This window comes from Periplaneta americana, chromosome 10 (genome assembly GCF_040183065.1).
Source record: "Periplaneta americana isolate PAMFEO1 chromosome 10, P.americana_PAMFEO1_priV1, whole genome shotgun sequence".
In the NCBI taxonomy this organism is placed as follows: domain Eukaryota; kingdom Metazoa; phylum Arthropoda; class Insecta; order Blattodea; family Blattidae; genus Periplaneta; species Periplaneta americana.
In genome coordinates this window covers 53,145,544-53,166,973 of record NC_091126.1, presented here as the reverse complement: position 1 = coordinate 53,166,973, position 21,430 = coordinate 53,145,544, and the positions used below count along the sequence as shown (strand labels likewise).

General features: G+C 38.0%; 1 protein-coding gene across 6 annotated transcripts in view; it reads left to right on the top strand.

Moving 5' to 3' along the window:
• LOC138707688 (serine-rich adhesin for platelets-like) overlaps nucleotides 1–21,430 on the top strand; it is a 554,966-nt gene that overhangs the window by 390,645 nt on the left and 142,891 nt on the right. The window lies entirely within an intron of this gene.

Sequence of the window (21,430 nt, the reverse complement as noted above, 5' to 3'; positions counted from 1 at the left end):
TGTTTACGCAAGAAAATCTAACGGTAGGCTAACGATAACTCTGTAGCCTATATGTGCCTGTTAAGTCTGTCTGGTGTACACTGCATCCCGAGAAACATCTAAGGCGACAAAGATTTACAAATCTTCGAAGCATTACACAGCACTAGAGACATGGGTCAATGACTTTCATATCAAGTACATATCATTAAAGAAAAGGCATATTCATGATGTTGAATATAAATCAACTTATCTAATTTGATTTCGTGCAAAGAAGTGATTATCACTCCCAACTTCCTCAGCTACTAGAAAACTGTCGCTTGTCTCTTGTCCTGTGAGACGCTTGAAATATTTATATACCCGCGAGGTGCTATAATAGTCGTCATGAACAACGGCCGATGACCACACATGGAAAGTGAAAGACGGTGATGGAGATCGACTTGGCGACGTTGTCAACTATAATCTGCTCACATCTATCGTGCCGCAAGCTGTGCAGTGCTTTCCTGGGTTTTTATCAACATCGCACAAAGGTCGCTTGGTTTCTACTTCCCGCTTTAAATAGCTGTTCACTTCATAAATCAAATCTATTACCTGTTTATGGAGCACTTGTCTCTAGTGCCTGTATTCTACAATGCCAATTTAACACTGATATTATACGCGTTATATAAAGACACAAACGAAAATGCACTCAAAGAGCGCTTTGGCTGAAATGACGCTAATTGGCTGTTAGTCATGTGATTCTTAATTGTATCCGACGCATCCTAGGTCATTGACCGCCATTCGTAGTGCAAAGTATAGTGTGCGGAGTTTGAATCTAGGTCAGCAACGTACAGTAGAATGTTCCTCAAAATATAGTAGAACAGGTAGGCTATTTGCATTATTTGTGCCTTTTCTTTAAATATCTTGGAGCAACAGTAACAAATATAAATAACATCCTCGGAAGGAGATTAAACGCAGAATAAATGTGGGAAATGCCTGTTATTATTCGATTGAGAAGCTTTTGTCATCCAGTCTGCTCTAAAAATACTGAAAGTTGGAATTTATAAAACACTATATATTACCGGTTGTTCTGTATGATTGTGAAACTTGGGCTCTCACTTTGAGAATAAGGTGCTTAGGAAAATATTTGGGGCTAGGAGGGATGAAGTTATAGGAGAATGGAGAAAGTTGCACAACACAGAACTGCACGCATTATATTCTTCACCTGACATAAGTAGGAACATTAAATCGAGACGTTTGAGATGGCCAGGGCATGGAGAACGTATGGGCGAATCCAGAAGTGCATATAGAGTGTTAGTTCGGAGGTCAGAGAGAGAGAGATCTTTGGAGAGGCCGAGTCGTAGATGGGAGGATAGTATTAAAATCTATTTGAGATGAGATATGATGCTAGGGACTGGATTAATCTTTCTCAGGATAGGGACCGATAGCGGGCTTATGTGAGGGCGACAGTGAACCTCCGGGTTCTCTAAAATCCATTTGTAAGTAAGTGCTTTTCTTAATTTTTCAATTATTACAGTTTAGTTATTGCAATTTTATTTTAACCACTATAGATTAGCAGAGGAATTCAGTTACTTCTTCTGTATTCCTTGCAAGAATACGCACATTTTTGGAACTTTAGTTTACTTTTCCCCTCCCGTTCCCTATGTTTGTCGTTGATTTGCTTTTGGTAAACGTGAAACAAATTATCCCTCACCGGTTTATTGTTTTGGAGGTTCAGAGTTCGAGTTAACAAACTAAGTATTGGCTACTTGGAGACATTTTTTCTAATTTCCGATTTGCCTTTCCTTTCAATAAACAATAATAGAATAACAGGGTCTAATGTAAAATAAATATTGGTCGCTGCCTTTAATTTTCCCTCCTTTTCCATTTCTTCCTTGTCCTTACCATAAATATTGATTACTCTTATTGTCATTATAGTCGAAAATTTTAGCTGTAACTTAACGAAAAATAATTTCTTCAAGCTGTATTTAGTACACGGGGATACATGCTTTCGTAATGAGTTCATAGGTTATCGAGCACAGTTTCGCCGGGCATGTTTTCATGTTGTCTGCATGGGTAAAAGAATATGTGCGTGTTGTGTTGGGATAACGGGGAAATACGTGAATGTCAAGGTAGATGCTTTCATGTTCCCCAGCACGTGCAGGGGAATAAACAAACTGTGATCTGTGGCGAATTCCGTGAAATTTTCCGCCGTGTTTTTGTGTTGGTCTCACAGTATTGTAGTCTCCAAATCACTTTGCGGTCACGGTGCCTTCCTGCTTCTCCTTCACTCGTCTTTAATGTTAATCATTGACCGTAGTTTAAAATTTTGAGACACTGCTGGTGGCAGTCTTGGTACATACAGAGCCTAACGTTTAGGGTTGAGTTGGAAGCTTCATGGAAGTTAATGGTTTTGTGTTCAAATCTCGTCTAGACTATGGACTTATGTTCGAAATTATGGTCTGTGTTAACTTGTGCAAAAAATCCAACGCCATGCTGATCTCAATTAACGGGAATTCCATTATTTGTCTTGTGTGAGGAAGAAGAGATTCAAAATAATTAAAACCTCCCCGGAAAAAGGATGTAACATCAAATTCTTGAAATGTATGATGTAGGAGGAAAAATTAATTTTAAAGCATTTATTTGTAACAAATTATTGTGTTCAATGACTGAATAAAATTGTGTCCTTGTTTGGTCAAATGGTTGTTATATTAAATAATAGTAAATACAGACCTAATAAAATATGCCACTGAAATTATTTTCCTTTCTACTGAAACATGAATTACAGTTATGCTGGTTACATCCTTATTCCAGAGAAGTCTTCAGTTACTTCCAACAAACTTCTTTCGGGACTTGAAAATACTCAGTTCAGTTTATTTGAATGCTGTGTCAGAGAAAAAATCCAAAACAAAATGTAGCCTACTCCTGTGAAATACGTTTTCGCGTTGTAAAACTCCTGTTCAGAAGTTCTGATATAGATATTGTTGTTGATGTGATACCAGCTGGAGAACCGTGTTCGCTTAACGTTGAAAGCTATTTATCTCTCTCCCACAGGCACAGGGTGTGTTCCCAGACTTTTGTTCTCTACTGCCGTATGCTGTGGTTTTGAGCCATGCTGATCATTTGACGAAAGAATCTCACTATTTGTGTGTGAATACAAACTTTCATCGACATGTGCAGTCATCCCATTTTACCTTTACTACCTACATATCCTCAGTTTACTTTCTAACCTCTCGCCTTGAAAACGTTTCCTTCCATTTAGTGATCACCTCACCACTTTTATTGTTTACTTACACTGTGCGGAGAAAAGGACTCCTGGACACATATTTTATTGCAGTGTGTTGAATTGGAACATATCCGGAAAAAATATCTACCACTATCAGGCTCATAATCCTGATCTCGTTACAGATTTATAACTCAAAATTTTGGAAAGATCCCTTGCTAGTTGGCTAGATTTCTGTGAAGGAGTGTAGGCCTACCACACTCAGAGAGAAATCCCATATAGCGAAGAAATTCCGATCATGTAGGTCAGGAATGGTTGTCGAAAAGTGTTGCTAACATCGCTTCATATTATTGATTTAAGTTCCGAACTCTTGTATTCTGGAAGTTCGGAGAGTTCCATTTCCCGGATTAGGACGTTTCTCAAGTATAATTCAATCATGCGGATGGTAATATGTTAGGTGAAAAATATGATTGACAGGATCCAGTTTTGACTTGAGCGTGTGAAACCTTGAAAACCCAATCGCAATCTGTCAAGTTCTTGAGGAATCTCGAACCTTAGGGCATGCACGATGTGTACTAGACAATGAAGACAACCTAATGAGAAAAATGCTTTGTGAGATGAAATGTGTAGATCACATCGCGCTCAATGTTTTAGAATAGTGTACAGCTCATGCATTATGTCCAGACACTCCCCCACTCTTCCTACATAGCTGCGCACGAGATTGGATGAGTCTACTTACGAATTATAGGGGAATGGGTTAGCCTATGCATTGAACTCGGTAGACACACGCCCGACCTTCCCTTCTACTCCTACCCCCTCAACAGAAACGTTGTCCCCCTGCTGCGCATCGCGAGTGTCTTGACAAAATGCATGAGCTGTATGTATTCACTTGGCCAAGACTGCTACTGAGAACTCTCTGGAAAATTAAAGAAAATAATTATTTTTGACATGAGCATCTATATCTGGAAACCGGGCGATCGCTATGCAAATCTAACTGCTGAACTACTGCAGCTGGAAGTATGTAATTATTGTTACCCTGTGGCTACAGGTGTAACTTTGTTATTGCGTGTCTGCAAAGCACAGTCTATTTTTCGTGGGTTGAATTATGGTGAGAGATAAGGACGGTGAGGTTGAAGGTGGACTCCATCAATTCAAAGCTAACTTCACCTGCATTAAAAGTGACTCATATGTAGTACATCGTGCGCTTTATCAGTAAGATTACATCGATACACCTCAAATAAAGCAGTTAAGTTGGAAATAAAGAAAACGTCAAATTTACACATGCAAGAGTGACGTGTTAGTTTATAACAGAAGCGTTAATTACTGCTGAAATTGGAATGTGCAGTTAAAATATTGTACATTTGTCGTTGGTTTACCTAAAAGAAACAAAAGAATAAAAGCTAAAATAATGACTTTTGTGGGTATGTACTTAGTACCATAAAAATAATTTCGAAATGAGACGGTTGAAAAAGTTTCGAATATCAGGTTTTCAAGTGTGTGTCTGAGGTGCTGTAGAAGTAATGTAAAGAATAATTAAACAGATTTCAATATATCCAAAGGACAGTTCAAAAGGAAAACGACTCAAAATTTAAAGTTTCGAGTTACCTGCATTTTAAGATATCATGTTACTGTGAAAAATCCAAGGATCATTGGATTTACTCCAAATTCTGTTTATCGTGTTTCATATATACTATAAATTCCGAACTAGAGTGATGTTAATTGGATTTCTTACAGCAACATGAAGCTTTAAAATGCAGCTTTCTCAAAACTTGAAATTTTGAGTTGTTTCCCCTCTTGAACTGGCCCGTCGATATATATGGCACAATTAAGAGAGAGTTATTTTGAAGGGTGAGGAATGATACTGTGATGTTTCAATGGGTTTTAGCTCTTTTCTGCTCTCCTATATGGATCATAAATTTGAACATGACTAAAAATACGTCCAAAAAGACAGAATTGCCTCAAATGAAGCTTTATAAATTATCGCTGGATATAAGCAGCTGAAAAAGTAAGAAGAAAGTCAGTAAAGAATTAAACATGTTTAAACTTGCATAAAGTTAACTTACCTAGAGGTGATAGAAGCCAAGAAATGCCTTTTAGATCAACCCTGGGCACAACGGGAAAGTGAAACGAAACTCGGAAGCCCCTCCCATGTTCTCTTCGCTTACACTGCCTTATAAAGAAACGGACAGTAGGCACTGTGCATCAGTGATGGATTTCAGGCAACCAGTGAGAGCCGAAAGTTCATAAAAAGCTATTATGCCTGCCTTATATAATCCGTCACTGAGCAATGTTTACCTTCCTGTCTACTCGTCTCAGCCGGGGAAGCTGAAGTCGGGAGTTAAGAGGAAATCTGCAGATTAATGCCCAATCCTGCTTTAAATTAACCATAATCTAAACTGTATTTGGATCCTGACCAGACTGATTATGACTGTTTCACTTACTTGCCGATTCCATATTATTGGCGACGAGCTGCGTTGGTGTTTTCCCATTTCTGTTACTCCTTTGTTGCCGTCTATTTTAGGAATTCGGCAGCTCAGGTTTTTCATTCTCGTGGGAACAGATAAACTCTAAATAATGAAAGGCGATGAAAGGTCATCTGCTCTTACAATTGAAGAAATATCTTTTCGAAACATTTTTGGGTTTTAACACCATGTCATGAAGACAAATTTCTTGGAGTTCAAATATCGGCTCTTTTATGAGGGAAGGCTATGAATAGAATTATGAGATGTATCCAGTCTTAGAAAACAGCTGATAGTAACCGATACAATTGGGTATCTTTTTCCTCCTTGTTAAAAGGTATCTCCAAAATTTTGGATGTTTCTGAATATGACGTGTCATTTATGACCCAAAAATCTCGCACTATTTCAAATACCATCAGTCTTAACACATATTTAAGGAAAAAATCGCTCTTAACAGATTGTGTAGGCCTGGGGACTACTCATCTTGCAAGTTGTTTTTCTGTGATTCACGTAAGGCATTGACCCAATAAGAAATGGGCAATGAGAGTACTCGTTCTCTCTAATAGTATACCTTCTCAAAGTTTTTATTTTCTTGTCAAAACTCCCGTTGCCTTAGCATTTGTCTAAATAAGTAATATATTGAAATATTCAGATTTGACTCTTCGCGACTGAAAGAATGGGAGTTACCTGAAGTCTATCCTTCTTAAGTTTCCTAATATGTTAAATGTTTTTGTTGGTTTTCCCCCTTAATATATTTTAAGTTGCTGCAGAATAATGGGAAAATATGGAGTAAAATAATTTTTCATTACATTCGTAGCTTACATAGCTATTGCTATCAATTCCCGAATGCATGCAAACAGAGCAATAACAAACGTTTTATTTCAGATTTGTTTCTCTTCAGTTCTTTCGCTTTGAATTTTTGGCTCTTCAGTGGTCCGTATATGGATAGTCAACTTGCGTTTCTTTCAACTGCAAAATTAAAGTCAAATTAATATTTTAAAGTGACTTTTATGACGTTTTGAGAAAGATTTAGAATGTTTTATATCAAAGTGTAACCACCTTGAATTAAAGGTTAAAGGTACACACGCGTTCTTAGGCCAATACGCTGTGACGCCGGCTTTAAGGGGGTAACTTAAAAATTGCGGAATCTCTGCCAACTAATGACACATCATTGTGACGTTAGAATCCAACCTTGGTCCTCTGGCCTGGCAACGCATCTCTGTACCGTATGTACCGTCCTTCGCTCAGACACTGTTTATCAAACACCAGGGATATGTTACGTCACAATGCTCTTCGTATTTGGGTTCCTGCTTCTAACTCTTGGTTCTGCATCAGCATCAGCATTTATCCTACCTCTATAAAGACATGTAATGTATCAATCAATATAGAATTATCATATTTTACGTTAAGGGGACACTATACTGAAATTTCCAAGTTTCATATTTTTAAGGGTTCACAATAGTGAAAACAATAACTACCATACTTATGAAGCTCGATTATGGAAAAGATCACCATTATGACAAATGATACGTTAAAATTTATAGTGAGCTCCCTATTAAATATACATTTTTGTTTGCATAAATTTTAGATTTAATCCAGATTGTTTGTAATAAAGAAACTACAGGATTGTTTCCGATCTCTGATAACGAATTTGAATGACGTCATGTGCATCAGGAATCACACCGACAGCTGAATTGCGGCGGGAGGTGACAGACCAGTAGTAAATGATTTCATAATCAGAGTGCACGATGTATCACAGGAGCAATGCCCAAGAAAATCGAGCCTTTTTGGGAAGGGTACATAACTTTTTCCGTTGCCAAGTACAGTTACGTGAAAATCATAGGAGCCTGCAAAAAACGTGTTCCGTTATTCCAAGAAAGTCGTCTTGTGTGTACCTAATAAGACTGGCAAATCTCGGATGGGATTAATTCCAGAGTGGAAAAAAAAAGGAAATCCACCCACGTCACAAGTCGCCGCACCCCACGACATGATGCAAATTAATTCCATTCGATCTTTACCAATCTTATTAAGTACACAAAAGATGCTTTTCTTGGAAATAACGAAACCTCGTTTATTGCAGGCTTCTTTTATTTTCACTTAACTGTACTTGGCATTGGAAATGTTCATAATGTACCCCTCCCAAAAAGGCTCCATTTTCTTGAGAATTTCTGCTGTGAGTCGCCGTGCACTCTGACTATGAGATCACTCACTACTGGTCTGTCATCTCGCGCCACAGTTTAGCTGTCGTATGACTCCTGACGCACATGACGGCATTCAAATTCGTTATCAGAGATCGGAAACAAACATGTCGTACTGTTTTCATTAAGGATAACAATGAGTTTGTACTGTTTTGTATACGAGCCGCCACTGAGCAGTAACAAGGACGGTTTGAGACAACCTAGCACACATGGTGAATGAGGTAGGTTGGTTTGCTGCGGTCACTGTAGAACGGTTAAAAGTATAAACGTACTTATCACTGTGCTACGCTATTTATTCTGAATAATATAATTAATAAAGAAATGGTGGTACAAGGGAGAGATCAAATTTCGAAAGCTGGTTATAGCAAAGCATTCATTGTACTGAATTTTTATACGAATTTTAAGTCAGTAAGTCATTTGTCTCATTCGGATTGTTGTTCCTATGGAAAACGTGGGATTTTACAACGATGAAGTTCGAAAGAGCAGTACGAAACTTCAGAACGACAGGTTCCGCCTTTGCCATCTCTTAAGCTTTACTTCGAGCCGCCGTAACAGAGTTCAGCCCCGTCAGCTCGAGTGGAAAAGTTGAAAATAATGCCTCTCGTATCCCGTGCAAAGTGTTTCAGGAAGCTGGTAAAGTCTCAGCATTAAGAAACCAATACTGAAGAGAGAAGTGACTCTGACAAGATAAATATCCATGCCTCTCTCCCTAGAATCTCGTGTCTTTTTGTGTTTTGCTAATAACTGCATTATTTCGGTAAAATTAAATTATTTTCATGACTTCATCACACATTTGTGCTCTCATTCAGAAAACAAAGCATAGACGAGGTTGGAATAACATCTTATAATAGTACAGGGATATCATTTTATTTTTACTAACATTTCAAAGGTTAACCTGGCTTTACTGTACCTTTGGATTAACGGTTGAGAACCGGAAACACCGTTTGCTACCCCCTTCCACGACTGGAGTTCGATGATACTGCGTAAAATACAAACAAATCACATTGCTAGGTATAGGAGGGAAGAAAAGTAGTTCATCCACTTACGTAAACTAGGAAATATCGCGATTTTCAGTTTGATAATTTTCATTGGGTTTTTGTTTAAACAAACTACAGTACTGTATTAACATAAGTATTTTTACTCACGAATTGAGCTATCCATTCGGACGTATTCATTACGCAGTGTATATTATACTGTCTACAGCACATTAGCGTACAATATAAAGAATAAAGTTAAATTGAAAAATAATCGTAATATGGATATTTAAACACATTTTTGAAAATGGTGGCCATTCATTTCGATACAGGCTTCATTTCTTTTGTGCATATTATCGCACTATAGACTGTTGTACCTAATTCCAATTACCAGTTTCGGCCTTCGTACTAGTAACTCATGTTGAAATAATTCTGTACCTACTCTATAAAAGAGTACCTTACGTACTGTAAATTCAATCTTCACTTTGCCACCGGTATAGATCAGGAGGTATGCGCTTTTGCATTCAGATTTCGTAAAGTTCCCAGACGTGGTTTTGATTCGAGGTTGGGCTGATTAGCTGGTTGGGATTTTTGCGAAGTTCCCTCAAACTGTAAGTCATATATCGGGTAATCATATGGCTAATCCTCGGCCTCTTCCCAAGAGATATCATCTCGCCAACACCAATGTTATCGACGCTAAATAACCTAGTAGTTGATAAAACATTGTCAAATGATCGATTACAAAATAAATTGAATTCGCTTTCTGAAAGCCCCTCAGAGACTTTGTCTTGAAAGCGGCTGTAGTGAAGCATTTTTCAGACTGCTATTCTTTGATCAGCGATTGGACTAAGGATAAATGACATCCTCTTCCTTCGTCTGTGTCTGTTCCTGATCGCCACCCTTAGTGAATATCTCCTTATTTTACGTTGAATGTGAAATAGTGCAGTAACACAATTGTACTCTATTCTTATCTTTATTTTGTTTCTTTATTATTTAATTAGAAGGGGAGCTAACATGGTTTAGACAAACAACTCATTGAAGACGGTGCATTTTCTTTTCTACTGAAGCATCTCACAATAAATTTGACGTCAGTGTGCAGACTCATCTGTGAACAACACGGCCAACTAGGACCATCAGCCAAATTGGACCTAAGGTCCTAGTTGGCCGTGTTTCAGGTCATAGGCCTACGCAGACCATTTTATTTTGGGTTGCCTCAAGACAGTTAATAGAGTACGGTATTGTTAATCTAAGAGGTCCAAACTAGCATGTTATGAAATTCCATTGGACGTAATACTTGACAAGTTGACAAATATTATGCAATAAAGTCATTATTTTTACTTGATTATTAAACAACGCTGTATCTACTACCGAGTTATTTAGCGTTCATGGAATTGGTTATAACCGAGCGGGCTAGCGGCGTGGTAGAGGGCTGGCCTTGCATTCGGGAGGTCCGGGGTTCGATCCAAGAGGCCGGCAATCCTAACTGAGTTTCTCATGGCTTCCTCAGTTATTTCCAGGCAAATGCCGGGATTGTACCTCTTGAAAGTCCGGCCATGGACGGCGATCCTTCCCTTAACCCTTTCATATGTGTGAGTGAATGCTGTGTAATGTCTTGAATGTTTATGTTGTATTGGAGGTGGCCCTGGCATTGAGCTGATCCCTCATCCGGGGAGGCCTTCCATGTCCTTGTGTGGTCAAAAAAGTATGTATGTGATCCATAATTTAATTCCTCTCCCGACAGGTCGCAGCCCTGTAAGGCCCAGGTGGCGTAGGTCGTGTAATTAGAACCTAAAAGGGAGAGGTTAAACTAAGGGAAAGAAGAAGAAGGAATTGGTGATAGCGAGAGGGTATTCGGCGAGGATTCGCCATAGATTACTTAACATCCGTCTTACGGTTGGAGAAAACCTCGGGGAAAACCAACGAGGTAGTTAGCTCAAGCGGGAATCGAATCCACGTTGGAACACAACTACGGATATGCAGGCAAACGCGCTACCGACTGAGCTACGACGGTGGCAAAAAGTCATTATGAAGGTGGAAGTAATGTAACTGTGCAGTTTGAACGTTGCAATAGAATACATAAAAATAAATACAATACCTGTTATGCGTTTTGTAATGAAGTGCATAGTTAATTAAAAAATTAAAATACTGCAGTTTGGCAACAACGCACTGCCGTCTCGCCTACGAAAGAAGCAGAGTTTCGTCTCTTAGTCATTCCAGCAGGATTGCCAGACTTACTAATGGAAGGAAATAACGATACGTGATAATCTATTTAATTTGCAAGAAGAGTGATTATTTTATTGAAAAATTGCAAAGGGATAAATAATTTATTATCAGCAGACTTAGGATCCGGGATACTTCAGCAACCAATGTACGCACAACTTGACTGTAGAGTTCCTTGAACATAGTAGACAGACATACTGTGAATGTAAACAGCGACGTCAATGTGCTGCGTTATATTCTACTGTTAATAGTACAATCTAGTGGCGGTGGAAAATGAAGTAGAGTACATACCTCACAAGATTTTCATGTCCCTCGGCGACGTTGAAGGCGTTAGCATTACGATGAACAACCATATACATACTTGCAACTAGCTCGAAAAAACTGTTCACTATGAATTGAAAATGCACTGTGATGACCTGAGTTCGTTTTGTAAGGAGAGACAATAGAATACTATATTACTCGACCAAGGCCAGTGGAGTCCTGCAGCCCGGAGCCGTGGCGCTACTGCTCCTGCGTTCGTAATACCGCATCGCGATAGTTCACATTACGCCCGCGGCTCCAATCGCCTTGGTCGAGTAATACCTCTGATCACGAACCGCATTTTACACTAACGCACAGGTAAAGAAAACTCAACGCGCCACTTCACTCCATCTGTACTCCGTTGCACTGTAACTTCACTTCATTCTTAATTTGTCTCGGATCCTAAGGGTGATTGTCAGTTTCTCTAATGATAAGAGTAAAAATGAAATAGTACTTACCGAGTGAAACAGTGTTAATATCTAGGGGATTTTTTTCTGAGAAAATTATTCATTTCTGACTAATATGATATTAGAATTTTTGTTGTATTCTATCCAAGGAATAAGCTGTTAAAATCTGCACAGTTATATTACTCCACTCTGTATATGTTCGTTATTCAAAACAGCAATAGATGAAACTATAAAACTAGCCTAACTGTGTTTTATTACTCATTGCATTAATTCAGCTCTTTAATTTACGAAAATGTATTTAATCCACCCTTTTGAAAATTACTTTTCATGAAGATATACAATAATGTGACTTAACAAAAATAGTTTTAAATGACATACTGATATGGAATCACACAAGTTTTGTTTCAACATGGATTACATTTTCATTATAAATTTAATAGGCGATTAATATTAGAGAGTGCCCACGAACATTGGACACAACCCTGAGCATACGTCTCTTATTGAGATTATGATCGTTGTCTTGTAGTATTGTTTTAGTAGGTTATTTTACGACGCTTTATCAACAGCTTAGGTTATTTAGCGTCTGAATGAGATGAAGGTGATAATGCCGGTGAAATGAGTCCGGGGTCCAGCACCGAAAGTTACCCAGCATTTGCTCATATTGGGTTGAGGGAAAACCCCGGAAAAAACCTCAACCAGGTAACTTGCCCCGATCGGGATTCGAACCCGGGCCACCTGGTTTCGCGGCCAGACGCGCTAGCCGTTACTCCACAGGTGTGGACTGTAGTATTGTTGTCTGATTCCGATTGTTCATTATACAGGGTGTTAAAACGTATCCAATATTTTAGGAGGTGATAGTATGCATCAAAACAAGAAAATAATGTATAATAAACATGGGTTATACAACATATACTTTCTGAGATCTGAACACTTGTTCATAGGAGTTGCTCTATGTGACGTCCATTTATGGCAATGCATTTCTCTGCCCTACAATACAGCAGACTAGTAGATAATCATACTTTAGTTGACACCCCTGGCATGGAATACTGATACGTTGTAAGGAATACTGACAACAAAAGTCTGGTTCCGGATATGAGCGGGGTTCAGCAGAGTTGGTGTTATGAATTTTCGTAATCAGCATGTGTGGGCTGATGAAAATCCCATTCAGTTGAAGAAACAAGGCATCAGCACCGATTCTCAAGCAACTTATGGGCAGACGTTCTTGGTGATATATTAATAGGGCCATACTTGCTACCACAGAGCTTAACTGGGGATCGTTATCAGGACTTTCTTATTAACGTATCAAAACAAATCTCAAAGAGTGCGCGATTCCTTAAGCCGAAAGACAGAGGAATCCATTGCCATGAATGGACGTCACATTGAGCACCTCCTATGAAGAAGTGTTCAGATCTCAGAAAGTATCTGGTATAGGACTCATGTTTATTAGACATTATTTTCTTATTTTGATGCGTACTAGCACCTCCTAAAATATTGGATCCTTTTTTAAACACTCTCTATATGTATCCAAAAGAAAAGTCTGTTGAATATTTCAAAAAGGTCCAACCAGATAATACGCTAGCTTCCAATGAATGTCTTGAATAGGTCGAAATTTGCGGTACCAAGGCCACAAAATAAGCACTGGCATGGGTTCTTGTTGAATTATGAATATTCTTTTTATTTTGTGCTACTTTTATAAAATTATTTTCCTCTAATTCTGTAAACAGTACTGGTCGAGGAAGTTACGGCCATAATGCTGTAGTCTGTGTCCAACTCAATTGCGAAAGTGGCAAGTGCTCTCTGAATTGTCCGGTGCACATGTGATGAAAGCAAAGTGTTTCTGCACATTGGCACAGAATCCCAGATATAATATTTCTTTGTAGTCTTCCCTTCAGCAAGAATAGAGGTCAGTAAATTTCTACTACAACTGTTTAAGAACGAGCACTAGTAATAATTCAAAATACGATTCGTAGAAGTTCCAGCTGCTCTGACTGGGAAAATTGTTGGCGTGACGTTGCAGAACAACAACAATTAACTGCGTTCTTAAGTCACGTAATTTTTTTATTTGTACTTTATTTGGTTTCTAATAAGAGATAATCTCATCTCTTCTAAAGTTTCCACTAATTACTATGAAATCATATTTTTACCATCAGAAAAATGCAATTTCAGAGGAAACAAAATCCATGCACTCTTCCTATTGCGGATAGTAATTTGCGGTTTTGGAAGGATATACTGCAGTGCGCCTTGGAAATCTATACCCATATGGAATTTTTTTTTTGATTTGTATTTCCACCTGTCAGTATTTGTAATCACATCAGCATCATCATTTTTAATATTAAACTGAGCTTTAAATAACATTACGTTTAATAATAGTTTCGGTAGGGCCTACTACAGGGCCTTCAACTTAAGACGCAACCCAGGAACCGGCAAGAGGGCCGTACTCTCAAGCGGTAATACCCAGCGGCGTTGTGCGATAATTGAACTGCTAAAGGCCCCGGCATGCATTCTTTCTGCCCATATCTAATGTTAGTTTATCTTCTGTAAAATTAATTGAATGGTGTTTATTTCCTTACCTTAAGACAACAGATGTTCAAAATGATCTCTATGTAGCTACACGCGAGATAGATTTTTTCGTACTTGCCTCTAAGAGTGCTCCGATAACATCAAGATTTTGCTCTGTTAATACAGTGCGTCTCTTGTTTTTCTTCCTGTCTAAAACTGAACCAGTGAAACAAAATTTCCTGAATAGTCTTGAAATCGTGGCCCTATTTGGGACAGTTGCATCAGGGAATCGACGAAATTTACGACGACAACTTTTGTAGGATTTCTTCTTTGGATACGTCAAAAGTAAAAACCCCTCTGTTCAGTGGTAATCACCATGATAAGTTTAAACTTAAACAGAGCACAGTTCACCAAACATGTTAAATGAAAACTAAAACTGACCAAACACGTATACATCTTACAGAGGAGAAACTAACACTACTTGCATGCCGGATCGCATAACACCGCTGAGTTTTCTCGCTTGAGAGACCGGCTTACCCGTCCGTCCGCCTGCCGTGACCAGGGTTGCGTCTTAAGTTGAAGGCTCTGTATTATACTAGTAATTAAAACGATATTCATCTTATGCAGCACTACGGCAATTCTGAACGAAGTATATGTATGGCATGAAATAAATTTAAATAGAGAAATGTCTTATTTAAACTATGGTTCTTGTAAGTGGCGATCTGACACTGCGTTAAAGTTATGAATTTAATATTTTTCTGTTCACACGAACATTCAGACAACGCTCTATTCAGTTGTAATTTACCTTCTAGTCGCTTTCCGTTATCGTTTCTAACCTTCAACAGGTGCTCAGTTGTGATGTCATATCACTGTTCCGAAATATGACATACATAATTATTATTACATAGGGTAAAGTAAGGCTATTATGATACAAAAAAAATCAATCTTTGGCTGTAATTTTTCTATCAAAGCATATACAAACTTTAAAAAATTAAGTAATGTGCTACTCTAGACATAGGTGTATGAAGGATTTGGAGTTAGATTTATTTTTTATTTGTAATAATGGATAAAGTTGCAACAAAACCAGTGCATCATAATATTCTCCTTTTTGGACTATTGTGAAACACCTGCAGGGCTATTTTGATACAGTGCTTTAAATCTGGCCATATTACACAGAGAAATGAAATAAGGCTATTGTGATACACCTATAAGGCTATTCTGATACATATGACCATATTATACAGAGAAATGAAGTAATGCTGTTTTGAAACACACAGGTGCTTAATGTGTCACCTGTAAAAGTTTGTTTGAAATCACATTAAAATTGACTAAGATTTAGCAACTTTCGTAATGACTTTTTTCCATAAAAATTTATAAAATGTACCGAAACTTCAACACTTAGAGCAATTTTCTAGTATTGGCAGTATGTCCAAATTTAATATTTTGTAAGGAATTAGACTGATAGAAGTATGACACAATTTGTATTACTAAAATAAATTAAAATGCATTTTTAAATAATGGTAAATGTATTTTCCAATATTGTGTTATATTTTAACAGTAAGAAGAGTGACTATGAAGCTAAAATTGTTAGGTAAATAAGTCTATATGTGCCATTGTTTTAACTTATACTGTATTGTAGATGACATTCAAACATGTAAATTCAGACATCCCTCAAAAGCTGAGAAATTATGAAATACCCCTCAAGAGGTAATAAATTACTTTATGTTACATTAGAAAATTGATCAACTTGGTAAATTTCTTTCATTGTAAATTATAATATCATAATAGCCCTAAAAATTATATCATCATAGCCCTTGTCATTCAGACACTAATTACTGTACTGCTAGACTGATCTACATTCACAGCTTTTCTTCATAGAAAATTGAAGCTGACACTTCTGAATAAAAGGAAAATAAAAAAATTATTTTACTTTTATTCATTCAAGAGCAATAACAAATGTAAAAGATTATCATGTCAGTTTTTTTTTTCAAGCAAAAAAAATTGCCTTATATTTAATACATTTATGAGGCTGATAATGGTTTTTTTAAGCTTTGTTGTGTATTTCTCCTTAAAGAGCATAAAATGTACTTCTATAATCGCAGTTTTAAGCATTTCAAAGTGAGCCATTGGTATATTTTAAAGTCTGTATCAGATTAGCCCCACTTTTTATTACTGTATCACATTAACCTACTTGACCATGCGTTATAATTTGGTTTGGTTTAGATCTTTAGCTTTGAATTCTCAAGATACTTCAATCTTCTCCGTTTCAGAGCCCCATATTGGGCCCGAGTTCACTGCTCCATTACACGCGGATATAGCCTAGATCAATAAGACGAGAAACATTCGGTGATGTCTGGGTTCTGGGGAGACTGAGGAACTGCGCGAGTTGCCCGCCGCAAAGGAAATCCATTTCGATCTCCAAAGAGGCCTCGTATTCCAGCGTTCAGCAAGAGGACCTTGTTTGCTTTACAAGAATTTCAAGTTTAACACTGTTTCCGATACAATTCTTAAAGCTGCCATTTTCAGCTTCTTAGAGAATTTGAGGGATAGCAAAAAAAAAAAAAAAGAAGGAAGAAAATATAGCCTATCTTTATCGTAATTCTTGTAGGCCCTATAACACAGACGTGGAACAACGGTCCCGTTATCATTTTGGTGTTGCTTGTGTTTCTTAATTTGCATTTTTATTTTAATAGTAACTAATAATACAGAAATAATAGCTACAATCTTATCACAGTCTAGTATATACAGTCACGAAGCTTGAGTTGTTGAGGTTGCTAGGAACAATAGACTGTGCAGATACTATTTTGCATTGTCTGTATTGAGGCGATAGTAGCAATCCCAGTGGTTATCAACTATCTATGGATGCATATTCATTATTTATTGAGCTTCGAGACTATATACTAGATTGTGATCTTACTTTCAAACCCGCCAAAGTTCATTTGTCATTTGCCAAAGTGTGGCCTTCGTTCGAATACTATCAAAAGTGGATATTTGTCACCACGTTGACTCCCAAATAACAAAAGTCTAATCTTATGTACATTTAATATCAGGTTTCAGGAAGACACCAAAATATGCGCATAGCATGAAAGCTTGGTACCTCCATGAAAATCTCTACCAAAAATTAGTATGTAGTAGAAATTATGTATTATACGTAACATAACCAGCATCATCTGCATTATGACTCCTGATGCTTAAGGGGAGTCTGTACACCGAATTAAAAAAAGAAAGAAAAATTTTGTATTGTTTTTCGGCAGTTTAATATGCGTAAAATAATAATATGATTTTATTTCTTCTAATTGTCAGCTTTTAGCCCTAACTTCAGCAAAAATATTGGAATAATTCTTAATATAAAAAATGTTATCAATGAAAAATTTCTTTTTGCCAACCGCTCAGAGGAATTTTGAATTTATTTAGCTAATTCGATACATAAAAGTATGTTAGATATGGCCTATTTTTCCTACATTTGTATCTTTTATCACTTCTGAGAAAAGTGCTCTCAAAATTGAGGAATTTAACATTGTATGATATGGAAATTTTGACACCATTTTTCTGCACTTTTTTATTTTTGTGACATTGCTGCACTTTTTTAAGAAACTATTGTATCCAGAAGGCTGAAATTAATATACAATATCAATGTGGTAGCATTTTACACAGTAGGTAAAAAAAAAATTAGGATTATTTTCATCTTCAGCAAAAATTAAAAAAAAAATAATTTGTGGTAATTCTTAATGCAAAAATGTCATCAATAATTTTTTTTTCCCAACCGCTCAGTGGAATTTTAAATTTATTTTATCTGTTGTATACATGAGGATCATCAGTGTGGTTTTAGGCGTAACAGATCGACTATTGATCAATTTTTTTTGTATTCGACAGATATTGGAGAAAAAATGGAAGTATAAGGGTACAGTACATCAGTTATTCATAGATTACAAAAAGGCGTATGACTCGGTTAAGAGAGAAGTTTTATATAATATTCTTATTGAATTTGGTATTCCCAAGAATCTAGTTCGATTAATTAAAATGTGTCTTAGTGAAACTTACAGCAGAGTCCGTATAGGCCATTTTATATCTGATGCTTTTCAAATTCACTGCGGGCTAAAGCAGGGAGATGCACTATCACCTTTACTTTTAAACTTCGCTCTAGAATATGCCATTAGGAAAGTTCAGGATAACACAGAGGGTTTGGAATTGAACGGGTTACATCAGCTTCTTGTCTATGCGGATGACGTGAATATGTTAGGAGAAAATTCACAAACGATTAGGGAAAACGCGGAAATTCTATTTGAAGCAAGTAAAGCGATAGGGTTGGAAGTAAATTCCGAAAAGACTAAGTAGACCTATATGATTATGTCTCGTGACCAGAATATTGTACGGAATGGAACTATAAAAATTGGAGATTTATCCTTCGAAGAGGTGGAAAAATTCAAATATCTTGGAGCAACAGTAATAAATATAAATGACACTCGGGAGGAAATTAAACACAGAATAAATATAGGAAATGCCTGTTATTATTCGGTTGAGAAGCTCTTGTCATCTAGTCTTCTGTCAAAAAATCTGAAAGTTAGAATTTATAAAACAGTTATATTACCGGTTGTTCTGTATGGTTGTGAAACATGGACTCTCACTTTGAGAGAGGAACAGAGATTAAGGGTGTTTGAAAATAAGGTTCTTAGGAAAATATTTGAGGCTAAGAAGGATGAAGTTACAGGAGAATGGAGAAAGTTACACAATGCAGAGCTGCACGCATTGTATACTTCACCTGACATAATTAGGAACATAAAATCCAGACGTTTGAGATGGGCGAATCCAGAAATGCATATAGAGTGTTAGTTGGGAGGCCGGAGGGAAAAACACCTTTGGGGAGGCCGAGACGTAGATGGGAAGATAATATTAAAATGGATTTGAGGGAGGTAGGATATGATGGTAGAGACTGGATTAATCTTGCTCAGGATAGGGACCAATGGCGGGCTTATGTGAGGGCGGCAATAAACCTACGGGTTCCTTAAAATCCAGTAAGTAAGTAAGTTGTATACATGAAGGAATGTTACATATGCCTTATTTTGTCTACATTTGTATCTTTTATAACTTCCGATACTGTCAGTAGCCTGAATATTGAACCGTAATATATATTTCTTGAATCTTCATTAATATTGCGAAATATACTCCAGAGCAGCTCGAAGTAAATAAATAGCTATGATTAGGATAGCGATATTGATTGTGGATTGTGACGATGGCGTTTAGGTCACGATGACTTGTGAATTACTTGTGATGGCGAGTTGTATGCGACGATCTCTCTTGACGGCGACTTGTGGGCGACGATCACTTTTGACGGCGACTTGTTGACGACGATCACTTTTGATGGCGACTTGTTGACGACGATCACTTTTGACGGCGACTTGTGGGCGACGATCACTTATGACGTTGACTTGTGGGCGACTTCACTTTTGAAGGCGACTTGTGGGCGACGATCACTTTTGACGGCGACTTGTGGGCGACGATCACTTATGACGTTGACTTGTGGGCGACTTCACTTTTAAAGGCGACTTGTGGGCGACTATCACGTTTGACGGCGACTTGTGGGCGACGATCACTTTTGACGGCGACTTGTGGGCGACGATCACTTTTGACGGCGACTTGTGGGCGACGATCACGTTTGACGGCGACTTGTGGGCGACGATCACTTTTGACGGCGACTTGTGGGCGACGATCACTTTTGACGGCGATTTGTGGGCGACGATCACTTTTGACGGCGACTTGTGAGCGACGATCATTTTTGACGGCGACTTGTGTGCGGCGATCACTTTTGACGGCGACTTGTGGGCGACGATCACTTTTGACGGCGACTTGAGCGACGACCACTTTTGACGGCGACTTGTGGGCGACGATCACTTTTGACGGCGACTTGTGGGCGACGATCACTTTTGACGGCGACTTTTTGGCGACGATCACTTTTGACGGCGACTTGTTGGCGACGATCACTTTTGACGGCGACTTGTTGGCGACGATCACTTTTGACGGCGATTTGTGGCGACGATCACTTTTGACGGCGACAATTACTTTTGACAGCGACTTGGGTTCGACGGTGGCTTGTGAAGGTCTGCGGGTGACGGTGACTTGTGACGACGACCTGCGGGCGACGATGATATGTGGGCGAAGACGACGACTTTAAATGAAATGCAGGATATCTGGTGGGACATTAAGTGAAGTTACCCAGGAATTCATTCATTTTATATCGGCGACTGAGGATCAAATAAATATACATTCTTTGTCAGTGATATAGGATTGCGATCTTTCTGTAATGTTTTTTCTTGCCTTTTTTCGGAATGAAAGATGAGTAGCTATAAGAAAGCAAATAATAGATGTATGTCGGATCACTTAATCTACATTGTAGACGTACTTACTCAATGGAAATTTTAGTCGTTTTCTAATTAACATCGTAACTGATAACCAGATTGGATTTTGTTCTTTCATAGTAGATTATTGAAGGTTAGAGTACAGAGTTGATCTGAGTTAATGGGCTAGGACACTGCCCTTTCTTCGAATTACATGATTGGAAACCTGCAGTAATTCTTGTCTTTAGTGTACAATGAACCTTATCAAGCTTGAAATTTATGTGGCAAGGCAACACTTGTAAATAATTATGTTCTCTTAATAGGAAAGAGAAAAACACTTTTCAGCACATTGCTATGTCCACATAAGCGGAAGTAGTGAATGAATTATTTTGATAGTGTCTCCTGGACGATGACAAAGTTCTAAGCCATGTGACAAATGACTGTATATAGTATTTTTGTAAAAAGTTTGACATTTTCGGTAACAAAACATGCTTTTTAAAAGTGTCCATATACCAAGTTTGAATGGCGACTTTCAACTACGAAGATAAAGGTACGTGACGGATACAGGAAGTGATCCACGTTATATTGCGTCAGAATCTCCGTCCGCCTCAGTAATGTTCTTCGCGATTTGTTCAAGGATTGGTAGATGGAAGTGGTGGTGACTTCTAGACGACTCAGTTCTGTATCAAGTCACCGAACCCCCCCCCCCACAGTTTCCTGTTTGTCTGACGACTCATACATATAGCACTTTGAGGAACGGCAGATCGCCACAAGAGGTGTGGTATACGAAGTAGGAAGCTGGAGAGGAATGCGTATTATTCCGGCACAGTCGACAAGCAACTCATTCCACCATGGGTGCACAG